The sequence below is a fragment of the Erpetoichthys calabaricus genome, chromosome 7, assembly GCF_900747795.2.
Source record: "Erpetoichthys calabaricus chromosome 7, fErpCal1.3, whole genome shotgun sequence".
NCBI classification, from domain to species: Eukaryota; Metazoa; Chordata; class Cladistia; order Polypteriformes; family Polypteridae; genus Erpetoichthys; species Erpetoichthys calabaricus.
This window is the reverse complement of record NC_041400.2, coordinates 110,079,816-110,102,067: the sequence shown is the minus strand read 5'-3', so window position 1 is coordinate 110,102,067 and position 22,252 is coordinate 110,079,816. Positions and strand designations below refer to the sequence as shown.

Genomic DNA, 22,252 nt, shown 5'->3' with positions numbered 1-22,252 from the left:
TAAATAAATGCTGATATTAAACAGAATATGTTCAAATCTCAGACATTAAAATGTTAACTAAATTTACGTATTTGCAGAAAATGAAAATAGAGTAATATGAAAACATTAGCTATATTTTAAGTGTGTGTACAGTATAAGGTGAAACACAATGACTGACTTTTAACACCACTTCAAAAGATGCACTTTTAAGGGTATAAATTTCTTTAGGAACTGAGAAAATCAAGAGTAATTATACTCTTTATTTTATTACCCTTTAATGAGACAATGAAAGCTCCTAAGATCATCTCATCTCGAGGAGTAAGTCTTAATTCATGGCAGTGCAATATGAGCAAAGCACTTAAAGTAATTCTTGAAGTCAAGTGCTGGGTTCATTGAAGCTATTGGGGCTATATGAAAGCTAAAATGCTCATCTTGCTTGTAGATGAACATTCTTTTTAGACTAGTATTATAAGGCACAGAAAATAAATTATTAAAGAAAGAGAAATAAGTACTTTGCTGCTTGGAAATATAATGTTTAGCATGGCTACCTCACAGCTTCATAGTCCATGATTAGATACATTGTCTGTGTGAAGTTTACATGCCCTCCATGCATCTGCCTGAGTTCTCTTTAGTTATTCTACATCCCAACAATACACTTATAAAGTTAATTTTCATCTATATATTGGTGAACCAAAACATTATGACTACCTGCCTAATATGTTGCTGCTCCTTCATGTGCCACCAAAATAGTTTAAACCCACCGAGGTATGTACTTTACAATATCTCTGAAGGTGTCCAATGGCATCTGGCACCAGGATGTTAGCACCAGATCCTCAACCTCCTATACGTTGCAAGGTGGAGCCACCACAGATCTGAGCTTGTTGCTCCAGCACATTCCACAGATGCTTGATTGGATTGAGATCTAAAGTCTAGGGCAACCCTGTGAACTTTTCAACATATTCCTTAAACCATTCCTGAGCAATTCAAACAGTGTTGCGGGGAACCTGGTCTGTTTAGCTAGGTAGTACTCATCAAATAAATGTCCACATGAATGCTGGGACACAGAGTTTCCCAACAAAACATTGCCCAAAACCATCATATGCTTTCAACTAGTTTGAAATTCTTCCCACAGTGCATCTTGTAGCCATCTCATCCCCACGTAAATGATGCACACATACGTAGCCATCCACATTATGCAATGAAAATGGGAGTCTTAGGAACTCAGGTTCTGATACTTGGTATCCAGTTCTGATACTTGCATGTCCATTGTAAGCACTTTCAACAGAGGTCAGGGGTTAGCATGGGCACTTTGACTGGCCTGCGACTATGCAGTCCCATATACAGCAGGGTTTGGTAATACATTACTCCTGCAAACTTCATTAAAAGTTATTTGTGTTATAGTAATCCTTCTGCTGGTTCATACCAAACAGGGCAGCTTTCATTGACCTGTTTGATCTTGGCCTTGACTGAGTCTTGGCCACCCAACACCCTGTCGACATCATTTGCTTCATATGTGTGTGCTCTTAATGTTTTGACTCAGCAATATATTTTGTCCTGGTATGTATGAGTTGGATATGTCTATCAGTTTGTTCTGAAATGGACTGATGCCCCATCTTGGTTCCCACCTTGCGTCCAGTGCTCCTGGGATATTCTCCAACTTCCATGACCATGAATTAGATTAACAAAAAAGTTGGACTGTGCCTTTTCCAAACAATCCATATATGCCAATTTAGGCTGGTGTAAGATTATTTTGCTCATGGTAAAAAAAGAGTAAAGCATGGAACTGTTTTTTGTAGATAGTAAATAGTAAATAGAGTCTAAGGTTTGTAAGTAGTTAAGGATTTTATGTATTGTAGCCTGCAGGGGGTGCTCAGCACTCCACACCAACATAGACAGACGCAGGACACAAGTTCAGCAATACAGGTTTTTGTTTTTTTTTCTGTGGGAAACGCTTCTCAATTCATATCCCATGAATGCAGTACAGTAACACAGGTACAAATAAGCATCATGTCTTTTCTTCTGTCTGTCTGTCTGTCTGTCTCTCTCTCTCTGTCTTCTTCATCTGCCTCCACTCCTCCTACAAACATTGTCCACCTCCTCCCATCTTTGGCTTCTAGAGCAGTGGTGACGGGCTTCTTTTATGCCGTACCCGGGGAGCACTTCCAGTGGCCCATTAGCATGATCTGGAAATACTTCCGGGTGAGGTGGAAGCCCAATATAATAGGGCCTTGTAGCCACTGCAGCACCCATAAAACCCAATAAGGCTGTGCCAAAGTCTAACTCCCGTGTTGCCCTGTAGGAGTCCAGTGTATTGCTGCAACCCAGGATGGCAGCCATCTAGCACATTGGGGGAGATAATGCCCTGTGTCTTTTCTCTTCTCTTTTATGAAAGTGTCGCAGCTAGGTAAGAGTCCTGGTCATCTGTCACAGTATCTACAGTTTCAATACTGATAAACAAAGCCTTAAAAAAGTGTAATCAATGGCATCTCTCTTTCAGTCCAAGGACAAAAAATATCAAACAGAGTGTAGCCTAGGCTTATCTAATAAAAAAAAAATCTACACGAAGAGCATGGTAAATTGTAAAAGAAGGATAGAACGGTGTTGCATTGTATATTTACTCTTTGGAAATATGCACAGCATTTTAATGAATCTGTTTATCTATAAATACTGCAAATGTCTTAAAAACTTGTAAGCATATCACACCATACTGTCACACAATCTTTCACTTTCTTTACAGCCATTAATCATCAATAGACACTAACATTGCATTTAAAAGTTTAACTAGTTAAAGGTAAAATATATGACCCAATGTGGAAAAAATCAAGACTTTTGGCTGCAAGCTAAAGGAGAAGAAAAAGGGCTAAATGATTGAGTTTAATTGAGCCATCTGTTACTTTTTCTTGGCATTAATTAATATTTTCAGCAAAGCATTAATAGACAAATTACATAAAAATTGCAGGGCAATCATATTCTCTTTGCATTCAGCAAGTACTTAGCAACCTCATTACTCAAGCCAAACTTCATGACAAGAAAAAACCAAGGGCAATGGAGAAGGTGAAATGCAGGAAATCGGGGAAGGGTTGAGAGGAAAGATGGACTGAGAAGTGGCTTGCCCAAGGGTCATGTCCAGTATACACGGTATGTGTCAACATTGAAAAGTGGCAGAACAGTGAAAAGGCTTGGAGAAAAATATAATGCTTTAGCCTATTCATTTATCTTTAATGCTTCTTTGTCACACACTTTGTTAGTTCTCTGCCAGCGTGTTTTGGAAAGTTGAGATTTGCAATTATCATAGCTGAAAGGGAAATAAACCACATTGCTTTGTTTACATAGTCTATTTTTTGGGCTTCTCGCTCATGTTTTACCATGTGTAAAACATGCAGGCTCAAAGCAAAAAAAGAGGACAACATTAATTGTATATGACAGCAGCTGTAGTTTTTCTTGCTAAATCCAGGACAGAATTCTGCTTGTAGTTACAATAGCATCATCCCTCATTCATGTTAGATTCTGAAATATTTTAAAAGTACCCTGCCTTACCTGTTTACCCTTTTGCCCAATTTTCAGCATTTTTTGCTTTAAAAATAATTTCCACGTATGATATATATGTATTTTATATGCAAAATAAATTTTCATGCCAAGCTGCTTGGAATTTATTTACATTTCGTCAAATAACACAGTACCTGTCCTTAGGCCAATAACTCACACAGTCATAAACAATGCTAGATTAAATATTTTTCACGTTCATGTTCAGAAGCACACATTATGATGGAAAAACTGAATACAAAACATATATTATTTGATATTAATGTACTGTACAACAACAGACCTGTTTAAAACTGCATTTTTGTGTTCCTTTTTTCCAAATAGATGACACCTTCAACAAATTGCATTTTGGTCATCTGGCTAAGCCACTCTCTGTTTTTTTTTTCCAGAAAGCTATTAGATTTCCCTCTGAGTCTACATCTTACTTTAAGCGTGACATTTATCAGAAAAATGACATACCATCCATCACTTTTCAAACTGTTGTTTAACATTTTTTATTCATCAGTCTTATACACCAAATAAACAGACTCAACAAAATAGTAATAAGTAAAACGTTTTCGCTTTGGCCATTTAATATATTGGGGGATCTCACCTAAAAGTAGCTCAGTATTCTGCTTCTTAGAATTCAGACAGCTTGGCTGATAACTACAGGCCTACTTCTAGATAAACATAAAATAAACTGACCCTGCAGTTTCATTTTATATTCATTTTATATTAAAAATACATGGAAGCACCAGCACTGTTATGGGATGCTATGGTTTATATTGAGGACACTTGGTCAGTGTTAACTTTAGACATCTTCATTCATTTTCTTTCGCATTACCAAATATGTTCATATTAGGTTAAATGGCAATTCTAAGTCAGCACCTCAAGGGTGAATGTTGAAGTGTGTGTACATGTGCCTGGTGACTGACTGGCATTCTGCTCAAAGCTGGTTCACTCCTTCTGTCAAATGCTTCTGGAATAAGTACCAACTCCCTGTAACTCTAAACTAGTTAAGAAGGTTAGAAGATGGATGGATAGATAAAAGTACTCAGGCTGTGACTGGGATTCAAACACAGGTCTTTGATTTGATATTAATTTATCCTGAACTTTAAATTCATTCTAAGAGTGAAGCTCATACAGTCACATAAAAATGTATTTACACTCCATGAAATGTTGCATTTGTGGACATATCAATATCTGATCTTCATGTAAACACTGTCACACACATACGTATGGGAGGCAGCTAAAGGGCTTGAATGAGGGCAATGCCAAATCTGACCGGGATGTGGCAGAGTGAACTGATTCTTTTTCTCGCTTTCCTACAGACCATTCAAGGCCACCTGGCCTTGTTGATGTCACTTCCGGGTCCAAACCTATAGATGAAGACCTTTCCAGTTCCAGCCCCCTTGATGTCATGTCCAGGCTTGTGCCTATGGTTGAAGACCCTTCTGATCCCAGCCCTTCCTAGCCTGACCTTTAGAAGCCTACACCTTTCCCCTATTCCCTCACTTCTGTTTTGGACTCCTGTTTGTGCACATTAGTACTATAATTTATTTGCAATTTGCAGCCAGGAAAATAATATATGGATGGCTGCCCCATACCTTGCTATGGCTCTTTGTGGAGTTTGTCACAACATGTATATTTGGATAAGGGTGATATAATTCAGGAAACAATGAAAATTTGACTTTGTAATAAATTATTCAACAAAAAATGAACAGATATGTCTTGTCTGTCTGTAGAAAAAGTCCGCCTACCCTTTAATAGTTGGTATTGCCCCCTCTGGCTGAAACAACGTCAAATTGGAGCTCCCAATGACTGACCTACCAGGCTCTGAGATCAGCTAGAATAAATATTTTCCCACACCTTTATGCAGAATTCTTTTAGCTGGGTAGCGTTTGAAGGGTGTCTTGTGTGCACTGACCATTTCAGTGATCTCATCAGCATCTGAATAGAATTCAGACCCAGGTTTTGACTTGACCACTACAGAGCCGACTCTTTTCAAGCCATTAATTGGTGGATTTACTTTTATGTTTAGGATCACTGTCATGTTGCAAGGCCAATATTCGGTTGAGCTTCAGTCTACTGGCAGATAGTCTCACATTATCCTCATGTACCCTCTGGTACAATGAAGAATTCAAAGTGGATTCTATGATAGTGAATTGCCTAGCTCCTGATGTAGCAAAGCAGCCCCAAACTAGAACATTTCCACCATCATGCTTTACAGTTGCTGTCAGGTTCTTCAGGACATATGTTGTCTTTGCTATGCAAACATGTCTTCTGGTAGAGTGGTCAAATATCTGTTATCTTGCCTTGTTTGTCTAGGGCACATTATTCCAGAAGTCCTGGGGCCTCATGTATAAACGGTGCGTATGCACAAAAATGTTGTGTACTCCCATTTCCACGCTCAAATCACGATGTATAAAACCTAAACTTGGTGTAAAGCCACGCACATTTTCACGCTAGCTCAAACCCTGGCATACGCAAGTTCTCTGCACGGTTTTGCAAACTGGCGGAACCCAGCGTCAAAGCAGTGCTTTTGTTCCAGTGTGGTTTCCCATTCTTTTTTAGATCCACATCCCTTAGTTTACGGCATCTGATTGTAATTAACCTGTAACAATATAATGATCCACGGAATGGCCAGACTATTCCAAATACCATAGCTGCTTTAACGTTGTTACTCGCACCTTCTTCTTCTTTTAGCTGCTCCCATTAGGGGTTGCCACAGCAGATCATTTTTTCCCATATTACTCTCACTGTATCACTCGGAGCATTTATATCACTGTATCACTGCTTTAGCGTTGTTACTCTCAAGTATTTATCCCACTGTATCTGAGTGTGGAATCACAGCTCTACAGCAGCTGATCGGAAAGAGAATTATCGGTATACAGCATGAAACACACAGTGATTCAGCCATGCTATCTATTTGAACTGCTCTCATACGACAAACGCTTCAGAGCCTTTCCTATAGGAACATCGCGGTTCAAAAACAGTTTCATCCCAAGAACTATAAATGCACTCAATCAGTCCATCAAGTGCTCCTTGTAAAACCGGTTGTACTAATAAGTACAATCACCTCAATGTAAACTTGCGATACAGTTATAATATTGCACAACTTGAGCCACTTTATAAAGCGCATATTTACATATGATGACGATATCATTTTTAAGATGAAATGCAACAAAATATGTTTATTACATTATACAGATAAAATTTTAAAATAATTTAAACAATGTAAATTTAATTATTGTTAATAATTAAACATGTGACGACATGGTGTCTCAGTGCTAGCGACATGCTGGTGCCCATTCAGGGATTGTTCCTGCCTCGCGCTGTATTCTTGCTGGGACTGGTGCGACACTGGATGGATAGATTGATAGAATAATTAAACATGTACTATGAAGATATTTCAATGTTCCTTAAAAGTTTTGAAGAATTGGCATTCTAAGCCTACAGATGGTTTGACATCTATTACAGAGCTGATCGTGTGGTGATTGGTTACTTGGAGAAAGAAAAGGAAAGACAGGAATTAGAGGTTAGTACATTTGAAAAAGACAGTACTGCTGCAATAAATTACTTCATCGAAGGTCGCGCACTGCACAGCAGAATCTTGCGGGAGGCAGGAACAATCTCTGGATGAGGCGCCAGCTCATCACTATCACTGCGCCACCGTGTTCCCATGTTTAATAACATGATTTAATTCCTATCATCATGAAAATAACAAGTATACATCTCAGTATTTAAATTATTCACAAATGTAATGGATTCTGTGTCCTGTCGGAGGAAGAGAAAGCCCGTTTAAGAATCACGTAGTGATTCACACACATAGAGCACATAGAAGAACAAATACAATACAAAGCATTTAACATGCTACTTTAGTTATGATACTATTTGAGAAACTAGTAAATTAATGATTTTATTAAAGAGTTTATAATGTTCTACTTTAATGACAAAATAAACTACGTGATGTCACAAACTCCACTCAGTCATGGCAAGGTTTGGGGCAGCCACCATATTTGGTATCCTGGCTGCAAAGTTGCAAAAATGTAAACAGCACTGATGTGCACAAAACCGAGTCCAAAACAGAACTGAGGGAATAGGGAAAAGGTGTAGGCTTTTATAACGGGGAGACAGAAAATGAGGTCAAAGGGATTGGGCTCTCAAGGGTCTTCAGCCATAGGCTTGAGCCCGGACGTGACTTCTACAGGGGCCGGAGCCAGCAAGGTCTTCATCCATAGGCTCGGACCCGGAAGTGACGTCAAGAGGGCCAGGTGGAATCTCTCATGAATGGTCTGCAGGAAAGGGAGAAAAAGAGTCAGTGCACTCTGCCACATACTGGTCTGATTCAGAATTGCCTTGACTCAAGCACTTTAGTTGCCTCCAATGCACATGTGTGTGACAGTGATTAAAGTGGAAATTATGAGATTAACGTTGACATTTCAAGTTTTTTTTTCCCATTATGTCCCTATTTTTTTCTTCTTTTCTCTGTACCCTAATAAGCTTTCATATGACTCTCAGACGGTAGGCTACAACTTGCCTTTTCATGGCGACTTTGATATCTGACAACTTCTTTTTTATTTCGGGAACTGTGCGACTTTGTGAACTTGAGCTTTCGAGTTTCTCCGACACTCTATGTCACTCGATCAACTTCCTTTTGTTGTTTATACCACTGTTTAAACCAATAAATAGTACATTTGTCCTTGCCTCCACTTGGTATTTGCTGAAATTCTTCTATTTTTCCCCGTGCTTTTGCCATTGCCTTTACACAGAACGCTGAGCTTAAGGGCTATTTATATTGATTTGCATATTCAAAGAGGCGTAATTCTGGGAGGAGTTGGGGAGTGACAGCAGGCGCGTGCATGTGCGTTCACGCTGACCGGGATTTATGTAGCGGAAGAACGTGGAAGTTGCCGTACGCACAGATTTATGCATGTGGAATTTTTTGTGCATACGGCAACTTCCATGTGCGTATGAACATTTCCACTTTTGTCCGTACAGCATGTTTTAGTGTGAATTCTACGCACAGCGCTATGCATGAGGCCCCTGGTCTTTGACTAGGCAAACTTTAGTTTTGCCCTGATGGACTGCAAAGGTTTCCTCTTGGCGGCATACCTCCCATGTAGATTCAGTTTATGCAGCCACTTTCTAACGGTAGACTAGTGCACTTCGACATTAACAGTGGCAAGTGCTACTTGTAGGTCCCATGATTAAATTTTGAAGTTATTAGAGACTACTTTAGAATTTTGCATTTGTCTTTTTTCACTGTGGCAACCTGACCTGGACAAGCTGCCAGTTGTTTGAAATCTTCTCTACTTGTAGATAGTCTTCCAGACAGTAGAATTGTGATTAACAGTTTTTTGGAGAACTTTCCAAGACTTACAGGCATAGGCCTCAGAGAGCTCTTTCGATCTATACGTGTTAATAAGTTACACCTAACTGTGTGTCTGAGGTTGAAATTAGAAAGGTTGTTCTTATTTTCATCATTCTGCTGATGGCTTTAACATGGCACCATCTTGGGTTACTGTACTTCTACAAATGGCTGTGTCTGCATGTGTGTTTCTCCTATATCCCAAACATGTGGGTGTTAGAGTAATTGATGTTTTGGCCAGTGCAAGTGTGGGCTTGACCCTGTGTAGATTGTGCCATCTTCATTTGGAGGTTTTTTCTATGAGTGAGTGTGGATATGTCCATAAGATGCTGTTGTGTACAAAAATGTTCCTGCCATGTATGTTTGTAACTTGGACTATTATTTGATCATCTTTTTTATTACTTTTTCTCAATATTTTTGTGTTTTCAGGATCAATTTACCATTGCAAGACCACTTTTGGTTCACCTTTATTTGTTAGACAGATGGTCTCCACAGTATCATCTAGAAAACGTTGGCCTTATGTTAAATTAGATAGATAGATAGATAGATAGATAGATAGATAGATAGATAGATAGATAGATAGATAGATAGATAGATAGATAGATAGATAGATAGATAGATAGATAGATAGATAGATAGATAGATAGATAGATAGATACTTTATTAATCCCAATGGGAAATTCACATTCTTCAGCAGCAGCATACTGATACAATAAATAATATTAAATTTTTAAGAATGATAATAATGCAGGTGAAAAACAGACAATAACTATGTATAATGTTAAATGTTAACGTTTACCCCCCCCGGATGGAATTAAAGAGTCGCATAGTTTGGGGGAGGAACGATCTCCTCAATCTGTTAGTGGAGCAGGACAGTGACAGCAGTCTGTCGCTGAAGCTGCTCTTCTGTCTGGAGATGATACTATTAAGTGGATGCAGTGGATTCTCCATAATTGATAGGAGCCTGCTGAGCGCCCTTTGCTCTGCCACAGATGTTAAACTGTCCAGCTCCATGCCAACAATAGAGCCTGCCTTCCTCACCAGTTTGTCCAGGCGTGAGGCGTCTTTCCTCTTAATGCTGCCTCCCCAGCACACCACTGCGTAGAAGAGGGCGCTCGCCACAACTGTCTGATAGAACATCTGCAGCATCTTATTGCAGATGTTGAAGGACGCCAGCCTTCTAAGGTAGTATAACCGGCTCTGTCCTTTCTTGCACAGCGCATCAGTATTGGCAGTCCAGTCTAATTTATCATCCAGCTGCACTCCCAGATATGTATAGGTCTGCACCATCTGCACACAGTCACCTTTGATGATCACTGGGTCTATGAGGGGTCTGGGCCTCCTAAAATCCACCACCAGCTCTTTGGTTTTGCTGGTGTTCAGGTGTAGGTGGTTTGAGTCGCACCATTTAACAAAGTCATTGATTAGGTCCCTATACTCCTCCTCCAGCCCATTCCTGATGCAGCCCACGATAGCAGTGTCATCAGCGAACTTTTGCACATGGCAGGACTCCGAGTTGTATTGGAAGTCTGATGTATATAGGCTGAACAGGACCGGAGAAAGTACAGTCCCCTGCGGCGCTCCTGTGTTGCTGACCACAATGTCAGACGTGCAGTTCCCAAGACGCACATACTGAGGTCTGTCTTTAAGATAGTCCACGATCCATGCCACTAGGTATGAATCTAATCCCATCTCTGTCAGCTTGTCCCTAAGGAGCAGAGGTTGGATTGTGTTGAAGGCGCTAGAGAAGTCTAGAAACATAATTCTTACAGCACCACTGCCTCTGTCCAAGTGAGAGAGGGATCAGTGTAGCATATAGATGATGGCATCCTCTGCTCCCACCTTCTCCTGATATGCAAACTGCAGAGGGTCAAGGGCGTGTTGAACCTGTGGCCTAAGGTGGTGAAGCAGCAGCCTCTCCATGGTCTTCATCACATGTGATGTCAGAGCAACAGGCCGAAAGTCATTCAGCTCACTAGGACGTGATACCTTTGGGACTGGGGTGATACAAGATGTTTTCCAAAGCCTCGGGACTCTCCCCTGTTCCAGGCTCAGGTTGAAGATGCGCTGTAGAGGACCCCCCAGCTCCGATGCACAGACCTTCAGCAGTCGTGGCGATACTCCATCTGGACCGGTTGCTTTGCTGGCACGAAGTCTCCTCAGCTCTCTGCTCACTTGCGCTGTTGTAATTATGGGTGGGGATGTCTTTCCTATGCTGGTATCAGCAGAAGGATGTGTGGAGGGTACAATACTCTGAGGTGAGTGTGAGAGTGGTTTAGGGTGGTCAAACCTGTTAAAGAAGTTGTTCATTTGGTTTGCTCTCTTCACGTCTCTCTCGATGGTGGTACCCCGCTTCGAGCTGCAGCCAGTGATGATTTTCATCCCATCCCACACTTCCTTCATGCTGTTATTCTGCAACTTCTGCTCCAGCTTTCTCCTGTACTGCTCCTTCGCCGCCCTGAGCTGGACTCGGAGTTCCTTCTGCACGCGCTTGAGCTCATGCTGATCACCGTCTTTAAAAGCCCTTTTCTTCTGGTTCAAAAGGCCCTTGATGTCACTTGTAATCCATGGTTTGTTAGCATAGCAGCGTACTGTTCTTACTGGAACTACAATGTCCATACAGAAGTTGATGTAGTCAGTAGTGCAGTCAACAACTTCCTCAATGTTCTCACTATGAGATCCCTGCAGGATATCCCAGTCTGTAGTTCCAAAACATTCTCTCAGAGTATTCTCAGCCTCCGGGGTCCACTTCCTGAATGATCGTGTGGTTGCAGGTAGGACTCTCACTTTTGGTTTATAGTGAGGCTGAAGCAGAACCAGGTTATGATCTGCTTTCCCAAGCGCAGGCAGCGGGGTGGCGCTGTATGCGTCTTTAACGTTTGCATACAGTAAATCAATAGTCTTATTTCCCCGGGTGTTACAGTCCACATACTGGGAGAATGCAGGTAATGTTTTGTCCAGCGTCACATGGTTAAAGTCTCCAGCGATTAGCACAAGAGCCTCAGGGTGCTGCGTTTGTAACTTAGCAACAGCAGAATGGATGATGTCACTCGCTGACTCCTCGTCCGCCCGAGGAGGTATGTACACGATGACAACAATGACATGTCCAAACTCTCTGGGCAAGTAGTAGGGACGTAAACTTACGGCCAACAGTTCGATATCCCTGCAGCAAGTGGAGATTTAATGATAGATTAATGATAGAATCAAACAACAAATCATAGAACAATTTAGACAAGAACAAGACATTAAGCCCAACAATGCTTGCTAATCCTATCAACCTAATTTTTCCAAAATAACATTAAGTTGAATTTTTAAGGTCCCCAAAATACTATTGTTTGCTACACCATTCAGTAACTTATTGCATGTGTTTATAATCCTTCCTGTGAAGAAAAACTTCCTAACACAAAATTTACCCTCACTATTCAATCAGTGTCCCAGTGGCTTTGTTAATAACTCATTTTTAAAATAACAGCTTTAACCCACTGTACTAATTCCCTTCATAATTTTGAACACTTTAGTCATGTTGCTGCTTAATCTCTAGTTGCTTAAACTCTTTAAATCTCTCCTCATTATTCATATTAGTCCTAGAATCATCTTAGATTTTCCTCCCTGGACTTTATCTTGCACTGTTGTGTATTTTTTTTTTTTTGTAATATGAAGACCAAAACAGCACATGGTACTCCAGATGAGGCCTCACCAGTGACGCATAACCACTTTATATTTCTTTTATTATTTTCTTTCCTGTTTTCTCTTGATCATTTTGGTTAGAGGTATCACTAGTTTAGACTCCTTTACCTTCTTGCTTAACTCATATACATTTTGTAGATCTTTTCCCCTTTAATCCATCCATCCATTTTCCAACCCACTGAATCCGAATACAGGGTCACGGGGGTCTGCTGGAGCCAATCCCAGCCAACACAGGGCACAAGGCAGGAACCAATCCTGGGCAGGGTGCCAACCCACCGCAGGACACACACAAACACACCCACACACACTAGGGCCAATTTAGACTCGCCAATCCACCTAACCAGCATGCCTTTGGACTATGGGAGGAAACCGGAACGCCCAGAGGAAACCCATGCACACACAGGGAGAACATGCAAACTCCACGCAGGGAGGACCCGGGAAGCGAACCCAGGTCCCCAGGTCTCCCAACTGCGAGGCAGCAGCGCTACAAACTGCACCACTGTGCCGCCCTCCCCTTTAATCCTTTTGAGTTAATTTTGATCCCTTTTAATTTTTTTTAATTCTTGCTTTGAATATTTTATTTTTTTGTTCAGTAAATTCTTAAATTAACTAATTGGAAAGGCTGAGGTGTTTCTGGATGGTTTCCCACTCCTTTTTTGTACATAGTGGCAATTAATAATACTACCGTTCTTAATTGTCTGTGTACACTGTCTACATGAACAGACCCATATAACTTATTGGTCCCTCTCATAAGGCATGCTTTCAAATTTCATACCTGCCACTTTTATATTCAGATCTAATATTTTACTACTTATTTGTAATACCTTTCCAAATTTATAACACATGCCATCTGCCACAAATCTGCTCAGTCCTTTATGCTGCTCTGTTCCTTCTGTATAATGCATGGATAATTCTAGATGATCTGCCAACTCACCTAGTCTGCAAACTTTACAATCTTGTTATTTATATAGTTATCAAGGTCACTTGTGTATATTTTGTATATGGTGGACTCATGGCTGCATTATATTCTACAAATATTTAGAAACAAACAATCAAACTAAAAAGAAATGTATGTGTTTAGGAAGGAAACTTCCAAGTGAGGCTTCCAGAAGGCAGAGAAAGTAAATGTTAGCATGTCAGTATGGAAAGCCAAGAGCTGCTAAGGGGTAACAGACCTAAAGTTAATTCAAATGTACTAGATGGGAGTTATGAAGACAAACAGGATTATTATAATCTGTGCTAATGTGTGTTGCCTAGCTGTGTCCAAAAAAGACTTTACAACTTTGGCAGATTTGTATAACATCATCAGCAAACAGAAGAGACTTCTGGCCCACAAACTGAGTGCATTTTAAGCCTTCCATGAGCACTGATATTCTGTCCAAGAAAATAACTATCAACAGGAAAGACAAAAACCTACACTTGGCAAAAAAGGGTCAAAACAGATTTAATTTGATGGGCATGTGAAATGCCAGTTAGGTGACAGTCATATGGAGTAGTGTCCCAGACTGTCAATGTAAACTAGCTCTTGATTAACACATTAATTGTTTATCAGTGTTTCAAACACACATATTCAAATGCAGTGCTACATGGAGCTTGAGCAAAAGCATCTACGCAAGTTATGAATTAATACTGGATGGGGAACCAGTCCTTCACAGGGCACTCCTAGTCATACAGCCACATACAGAGTCAGTTCAGAGTCGTTAATAAATGTGAGAAATGACAGGAAGCAGGTAGACACAAAGAATGTGAACTCCACATTCACAGTCCCAAGATTGGAATTTGATCTCTAGAGCAATGCCATTTGGCTGCTTCTTTAAATAGAACACACCAAATACCTGTGTCATCTACAACAGAGAAAAGACAACTCTGCGATGCTGGATATAGAGGCAGAGTTTCAAATAATAAGCCCTATCTGAAACTTGGAAATAAAAAGAAAAGATTAAAATGCATAAAAGTTTGGAATCGCCAGAAAACCACTGACCAATGTCAGTGTTATTGTGCACATTTTAACCTTTTGTTTTCTCCTCTGCTAATGACACTGGTATTTGGCATGTACTATTTCATGAAGTTGCCATCTGAGGACCTCTAAAGGAAAGGCATCTGTCTCTAAAGTTACATGTACTTACACCCTTGTGCAGTTGTGCATCTGGGCCTTCTGCTTCTTTTTTATCCTGGTTAGATCCAGTTTGCTATCTTCTCCCAAGACAATAGTGGAAACTTTGTATGACATCTTCAGTTTCTTGGTAATCTGTCAAATTGAATGACATTTATTTCACAAAACAACAATAGGCTGATATGTTTCTCAATTAAGCATTTTTATTTTGACCATTTCTGAACCCTGATTTGAACTTTAGGAATGCCAGAACCTTACAGTTCAAGGAGAGACAATTTAGTCACTTTATTGAAAAGAATAATGGGTTTCAACTTTGCTAGCACAATTCTAAAGGTTTCTCTAATAAATGGTTTAACATTTAAAACATGTTGAATTAAGGATGAATAAGAGAGTTTACTATTAGAATCCTGAAGTAATGGCTGCTGTCATACTGTATGTGAGTAATAAATTATAAATAAGTCATTTCAAGGAGTAATAGCCATTTGGCACGTTAGTAATGTCATGGTTATATGTTTAAGTCAATTTAATGCTATTTTGATAAAAAAAAGTATACATCCTTATCAAAAACATGAAAATGTCTGTGTGACATTTTGAACACTAGTGTATATTTACTTTTCTGTATTTGATTAATTGTTTTAACACTTTTATAAGTTGGCATTCCACAGTCTATTTATGTTGTTATATTCTTGAAGGTTTGATGTAGTATGGTACAGACATGGACAATTTTGTAATAACCCTTAGGACTCATTAAAAAAAGTACTGCATGCCTCCTGAAAAGTGATTAAATAAAAAGGAATTGTCCCATGTTTACCTGCTTTATTTAACTAGGGTCACACATGTCCCCATTCATGCAATCAGTCATTCAGCCTCTTTAATTAAATGGAGAAAAGTAGTCACTCAGCTGTATAGTATCATTGTGTGTCCCACACTGAATATGAACCAGAGAAAACAAAAGAAAGAGTTGTCTGAGGAGATCCAAAAAAAAAAATTATAGAAAGCATGTTAATAACAAAGGTTATAAGACCATCTCAAAGCAGCTTGATGGTGCTGGGACAACAGTTGCAAATATTAATGAGAAATTTAAGGTCCATGGGATTGCTGCCAGTCTCCCTGGATGTGGCCTCAAGAGGAAAATCAACTCCAGAATGGGCAGAAGGATTGTGAGAATATTACACAAAAAGCCAAGGACAACTTCCAAAGAGATACAAGTTAGACTTTAAGGTCAAGGTCCATCAGTGTCTGATCGCACCATTCATCACTTTCTGAGTGACAATTGGGCTCAATTGAAAGAGACAAAGGAAAACTCCAATGTTGAAAGAAAAACATAAAAAAAACAGACTGGAATCTGCTGAAATGCATATTGGCAAACCATAATGATTCTGGGGGACAAAACTGGAGCTTTTTGGCAAGACATATCAGCTCTATGTCCACAGACGACGAAAAAATTAAGATTTCAAAGAAACGAACACCATGCCTACTATGAAACATGGAGGATGCTTGTTCTGGGGCTGCTTTTCTGCATCTGGCATGGCGTGTCTGGAGTTTATCATGGGAACAATGAAATCTCAAGACTGTCAAGACATACTGGAGTGAAACACACTGCCAAGTGTCAGAAAGCTCTGTCTCACTTGCAGGTCTTGGGTCTTCCAATAGGATAAAACACACAGCTTAAGCACCCAAGAATGGCTAAGAATAAAACATTGGGCTGTTCTGAATTGGCTTTCTATGAGCAGTGATTTGAATCCTATCGAACATCTATGGAAAGACCTGAAACATGCAGTCTGAAGAAGTCACCATTCAAACCTGATACAGCTTAACGAGTTTGCTGAGGAATAGAGGGCCAAACTACCTGTTGACAGGTGCAGAAGTCTTACTGAGAGCTACAGTAATTGTTTGTTTGCAGTTATTGCCTCTAAAAACTATACACAAAATATTATGTTAAGGGTCCCATCATTTTAGTCCATGCATTTTCATTTGTGCTATTATTTGAAATATTTTGTTAAATCAAAACTCTAAAGTGAAGTCTAGTTTTTGTTAAATACAGAATAAAAAATGATGGGTGCTAATTACTTTTGTTAGTTTGAAGTTATTTCAGAGACAATTGTGGGTTCTTCATTTTTTGCAGAGAGGTACCAACAAATTGGTCCATGTCTAAATCAATGTGGTAATTTGCCTGCCAGACATTACCACTTTAAAGAAAAAAAAGAGGTCTAAGAATAGTGTAAAGACAACTTACGCAAAAGAAAAAGTTTAAGTACCTACTTGTTTTAATTGCCAAAGTGCGGAGGTGTGTTTCAACAAGGATTTTAACTTTGCCTTCGGCAGTTAAGCATGGTGCAGCGCTGGCGATGGGTCGGGCGCACCTCGGGGTCAGGCCTGCTGGAGGATGCTGCTTGTACCCCATCATAAAAGCGAGTGTCTTCCTAGCCCCTGCCATTAGCAAAGAGAAAAGTGCAGAGCATTTTAGTTTAGTTATTTTTGGGCATGCATGCCTTAGTTTGAGAAGGGGATCCCAGGATAAAGTCACATGAAAGTTACAGGAAAAGGGCACTTGTGCTCGCGCTTGTGCCCGGTAACGGCCAAGCCAGGCTGCAAGCCTGATTAATACATGCTTTGCAGGGTTTGAGCATAGCACCTGTGCAGAATATAACAATGTCAGCTGCTTTAGGTAGAAGAGAGTGGCTTGTTGCAGGATTGGCAGTAAGATTTGCTCCCCGACTATATGAAGCACTTCCTGCCTCTAGGGGCCGTCTTTAGCCGCCGTGGTGTAGGTAGTGTGGTTGGTATAGCGATTTCTTTTAGCATACCAAGCCATTACTTGTGCCTTACTTGTATATATTTTCAAGTAGTGCAGAAGTATAGATATAGTTATTGAATTGTTTTGGTGGAGGTATTTATTTAGATTTTGGGTTTGCGGTGCACTTTGCTTTTCTTGTATGTACACTGTTTTTTTTTTTCCTCGTAAATATTTTTCGGGATTCTTTGGACTTGGCGGTCTGTAGTTTCTTCTTGATTGTTTTCTTTCTTTAGGAAGACTACACTTTTGTGTATATACATTCTTATTTTTCATTTTGGGACTGGCAAAATTCACTGTAAATATCATTCATTATTTTTGATTGGGACATTGTTTTTTTTTGTGCACCTGTAAATAAAACCCACTTTTGTTTTTGGAAAGCGACACCTTTTTATGTCTGTGTCTCCATTTCTGAATTCTATCAAGTCTGATCCAGGTTGGTCCCTAACTACAAGGTGCCCACTGTGTAGTCTGGTGCCAACCTTGCCACTACACGGGGTGTCACAATCAATCATCATGGCTTTAGCATCATTTATGTTTCATAACACAGAAGGCAACTGCAGAGTACTTTAGCTAGGCGGCAGTATGGCATGATGCCCCCATAGGATACTGGAAAAAGAAAAAGACAGAGTGCTAGTTGATCACAGGGCCCACTTACAAACAGTCAGGATCAAATCAGAGGTGGCAATTAAACATAAACTATATGTGCTTAGATAGTAGCTGAAAAACTGTAGCATCTGGTTAAAAAACCTACACAGATGTGAGGAGAACATGCACACTTACAGACAGAATCCATGTGTGGGATTCAGTTCTAAGAAGGTAAATATGTGATGCCAACCACTGTACGGGTCAGGTTGGGAAGCATGCACTGGTACAGCACATTGCTGTACCCACCACACGATGAAACAGCTCAGGATCCTGGTCGGCAACTCCCCAGGCAGACATGCTGTCTAGTTCCACCCTCCAGAAATAACCTTCTATCTGCCACAGCCAGTTGTTATGTGGGTGTTCCCTTAGCCTGGTTTAGCCACTCAGATCCTCAGCAATTAGGATCCTGTGAGCCAGATCACCCTCGGAGAATCGTGCCACAAGGCTGTACACTAGTGCCGTAATTGACGCTCCCTCACAATGCAGGTAATGTGCCTCATTCGGGACTCAATGAGCAATTGCTCATTCAACACAAAGTTAAACCAGTGGTACCCAAGGATTCTTCAAAGAGTACCAAAGGAGTCCAGTCTTCATCTCGGGTCACTGGATAGTGTCCTTGTCTCGCAACCATATAGCAAGACAGGAAGGACCAGAACTCTAAAGATTTGGACATTCGTCCTTTTGCATAGATATCAGGAGCACCAAATACCCCTTTCCAGCAACTTCATGACTCCCCATGCTCTCCCAGTCCGTCTACTGACTTCATAGGAAGATTCACCAGAGACATGAATATCACTGCCGAGGTAACTAAACCTCTTGACAAGGTCAATAGTCTCTCCAAAAACAGACACAATGCTGATGGCTGTACCGAATAGGTCATTAAAGGCCTGGATTTTGGTTTTTATCCAGGACACTCACAAGCCCAGACACTCAGACTCCTCGCTAAGTCTCTTGAGAGCCCCAATCAGAGCCTCCATTGACTCTGTGAAGATCACAGCATTGTCAGCAAAGTCAAGGTCAGTGAATCTTTCTTCTCCAACAGATGCCCCACAGCCGCTGGATCCCATGACCTTGCCCAACACCCAGTCCATGCAAGCATTGAACAGAATAGGAGTAAGGACACACCCCTGACAAATCCCAGAATCAACTGGGAAAAATGCAGAGGTTCTGCATCCACTCTGCACAGCACTCACAGTACCAGTGTACAGGCTAGCCATGATATCCAGCAACCTTGAGGGGATCCCATGAAGTCTCAGGATGTTCCACAGGACAGCTCCATCAACTGAGTCAAAGGCTGTAAAGAAACTGTCAGTATTCGCATTTGTGCTCCATGAGAACACTCAGTGCCAGGATGTGGTCAATGGTAGACTTCTTAGGTGTAAAACCAGACTGCTGGTAGGTGAGCAAGTGATTACAGATCCTATTGAGGACGACCCTAGCAAGGACCTTACCCAACACTGAGAGCAGTGTTATCCCCCTGTAGTTGTCAGAAGGGCGATCACCCTTCCCTTTCCAGATAGGGACAACTAGTCCCGTATTCCAGTCAGTTGGAATGACTCCAGTCTCCCAAATGGAAGCAAGACTGGTTGCAATGCCAGGAGGACAGCCTTACCACCAGCCTGGAGAAGTTCACCACAGATACCACAGATTCCTGCAGCCTTCCCTACCCTCATCTGGTTCACCCCCTGTGCAATCTCAGGGAGAATTGGTGGGTCACAGCTAATTGTAGGATCAGCCTTAAGAACCATGAATCCAGAGATATCCAACGTCCTAGCCAGAGGATCAGCTTTAAACAACTGCTCAAAGTAGTTAGCTCAGCGAGTCACAACTGCAGTGTCATCTGTAAGGACTGTTCCATCAGCTGCCCTGACTGCGACTCTTCGAGGAACAGATTCGTATGTAGGGGCATGGGGCACTAGACCATAGATGGTGTGTCACTCGCTCACAGATTCATCTAACAAATGCCTTCTTATTAGCCTTCAGAGCCCTCGCAGCCATCCTTCTCATTTCCTGGTACAGACCAGAGTTGCCATCAAGTCGTGTGCTGCGACTCCTCTTGATGATATCCAGAGTGCCCTGCGAGATGAAACACCCCTTCTGGGAACACCAGTAACACCATCACAACCCTCAGCAACCTTCAGGGTCTTGTCACGGAAGGTCTCCCACATCACATTAGGATCAGCATTCGCACCACATCCGTAAGTTCTTCACACAAACTGTGTTCAAACTCGTCAGAAACAGCCTGATCTTAGAGTCTGCCCAGGTCCAGACTCATTTTCTTAGTAGGTGGTAACCTACTGGACCTAAGCTGGATCTTCAGAGAAGCCATAACAAGTCTGTGGTCAGAATTCAGAAACTTGGCACTTCTGTAGACCCTGCAGTTTTGTAAGAGCCTTGAGTGTCTGCCCACGAGGATGTGATCGATCTCCTTCACCGCACCACCAGTATTAGATACCAAGTCCAGTGATGCGGCTCAGGGTGCTGGAACCAGGATCCAGCGATTCGCAGCCCCTGAATTTTTGCAGAGTCAAGGAACATGGAGCCACTTTCACCACAGTCACTAGACCCATGGGGACTGAGACAATCCTCACAGCTAGCCCTGTCAGTGCCAGTGGTTGCATTGAAGTCACCCATGACCAGAGGAGTGTCACCTCGCGGGCACCCATCAACCACCGAGCGATGTATGACAGTGATCAGCGGGACCAGACCAATAAAAGGTGTACCCATCCACAGAGATCTGGCCAGTCCCAGGTCTGCGCACCTCAGATAGTGTCGCCACTGAAATGCGGAGTTTACAGAGCTCCTCTGACAACAGAGGAAGATGATCATCATGCCAGAGAGACAAGACGTTCCACATGCCTACCCGGATGGGCAGCCTCAAATTGGGACCCGAGTGCTACTATGCAGCAGGTGACGCCTCAGCACCACACCAGTTCTGATCCCCAACAGGCCTGACCCCACTGGCTCTCCAGCGGTTTTGACTCTTCCAGGGATGGGATTCCCGAGGTCTTTCCCCCATCCTCTTCATAATGTGAGGCAGCAGAGATACTCCCACAGAGAACAGAAAGGAGTCCTTTCTGTTGTCTCAGAGCTGCAGGAAGTTTTTTTTTTTTTTTTATGGTGGCTGGAGTGTCAATCCTGCCACCAACCACCACGATTTCCCTGCAAGTTGGATCAATTTGATCAATTTTCAATATTCTGTAGAATATCTTTTATTAAAAAGTTCTTTTGTATGAAAATTGTTAGCTTGCAAAAGCCACCATCACACCAACCAGCCTCTGAAGTAAACAAACAGTATGGCCTTATGGGTAGGGCGATAGATTTAAACCAAATGTTTCCGAATTCTGTCTCCATTTCTGGTTCGCAATATGAGACCTTGAGTAAGTTCCTAAACCGGTCTTTGCTCTATAAATGTATGTAAACATTTGTAATGAATGCTGATTTGTAAGTCACTTTGAAGAAATACTTCCAAAGTAAAAAAAAAGGTAAAAAAAAAATGACTGAAAAATGTGCTGAATGATATTTTGTCAGTGGATGTTTTATCACTGTGCTTAAAATGTTTTTTGTTTTTTTTTGCAAACAATCTACAATCTCTATGTTCAACTTACCCTAAGACCCCAATGCCCTCCCAATAAGTAATTAATTTAATGACTGATGGCCTTCAAATAGTGTCTCTTCATAGCCTTCGCTCTTTAATTACTTTTATGCAGTATTCACAGTTGACAGAAAGTCATTTTCTATTGTAGGGTGAGGCAAGAGTTATATGGTTGATTAGTAGCTTCTGTCTGGCACCTCCGGAGTGCCAATTAACCTCAGGCATCAGTTGATGATAGATGGATTCTTTTAGTTACAAATGAGAAAGACTACTTACACTGCATATATACATTTCTGCTTATCTTTTACTTTTACAGTTTTATTTCCTAAGTTTTATCTAAACTGTTACAAATTAGGAAGGTAAAAAAGTACCCTGAAGAGCTTTAATAATGACTACAACTAATTGTTAAATTAATTTTTTATTCAACACAATAATTATATATTGTATGCTACATTTGTACTTTTTTGGGACCTACATAAATGTTTATCTTTGTATTTCCTCACATACTTTTAAAACCTTATCAGTATAGATTATCAAATAACA

General features: G+C 40.9%; 1 protein-coding gene across 3 annotated transcripts in view; it reads left to right on the top strand.

Annotated features, from left to right (window-relative positions):
- The window catches only part of prr16 (proline rich 16), a 674,479-nt gene that overhangs the window by 415,290 nt on the left and 236,937 nt on the right, over positions 1-22,252 (top strand). The gene's annotated exons all lie outside the window — the stretch shown is intronic.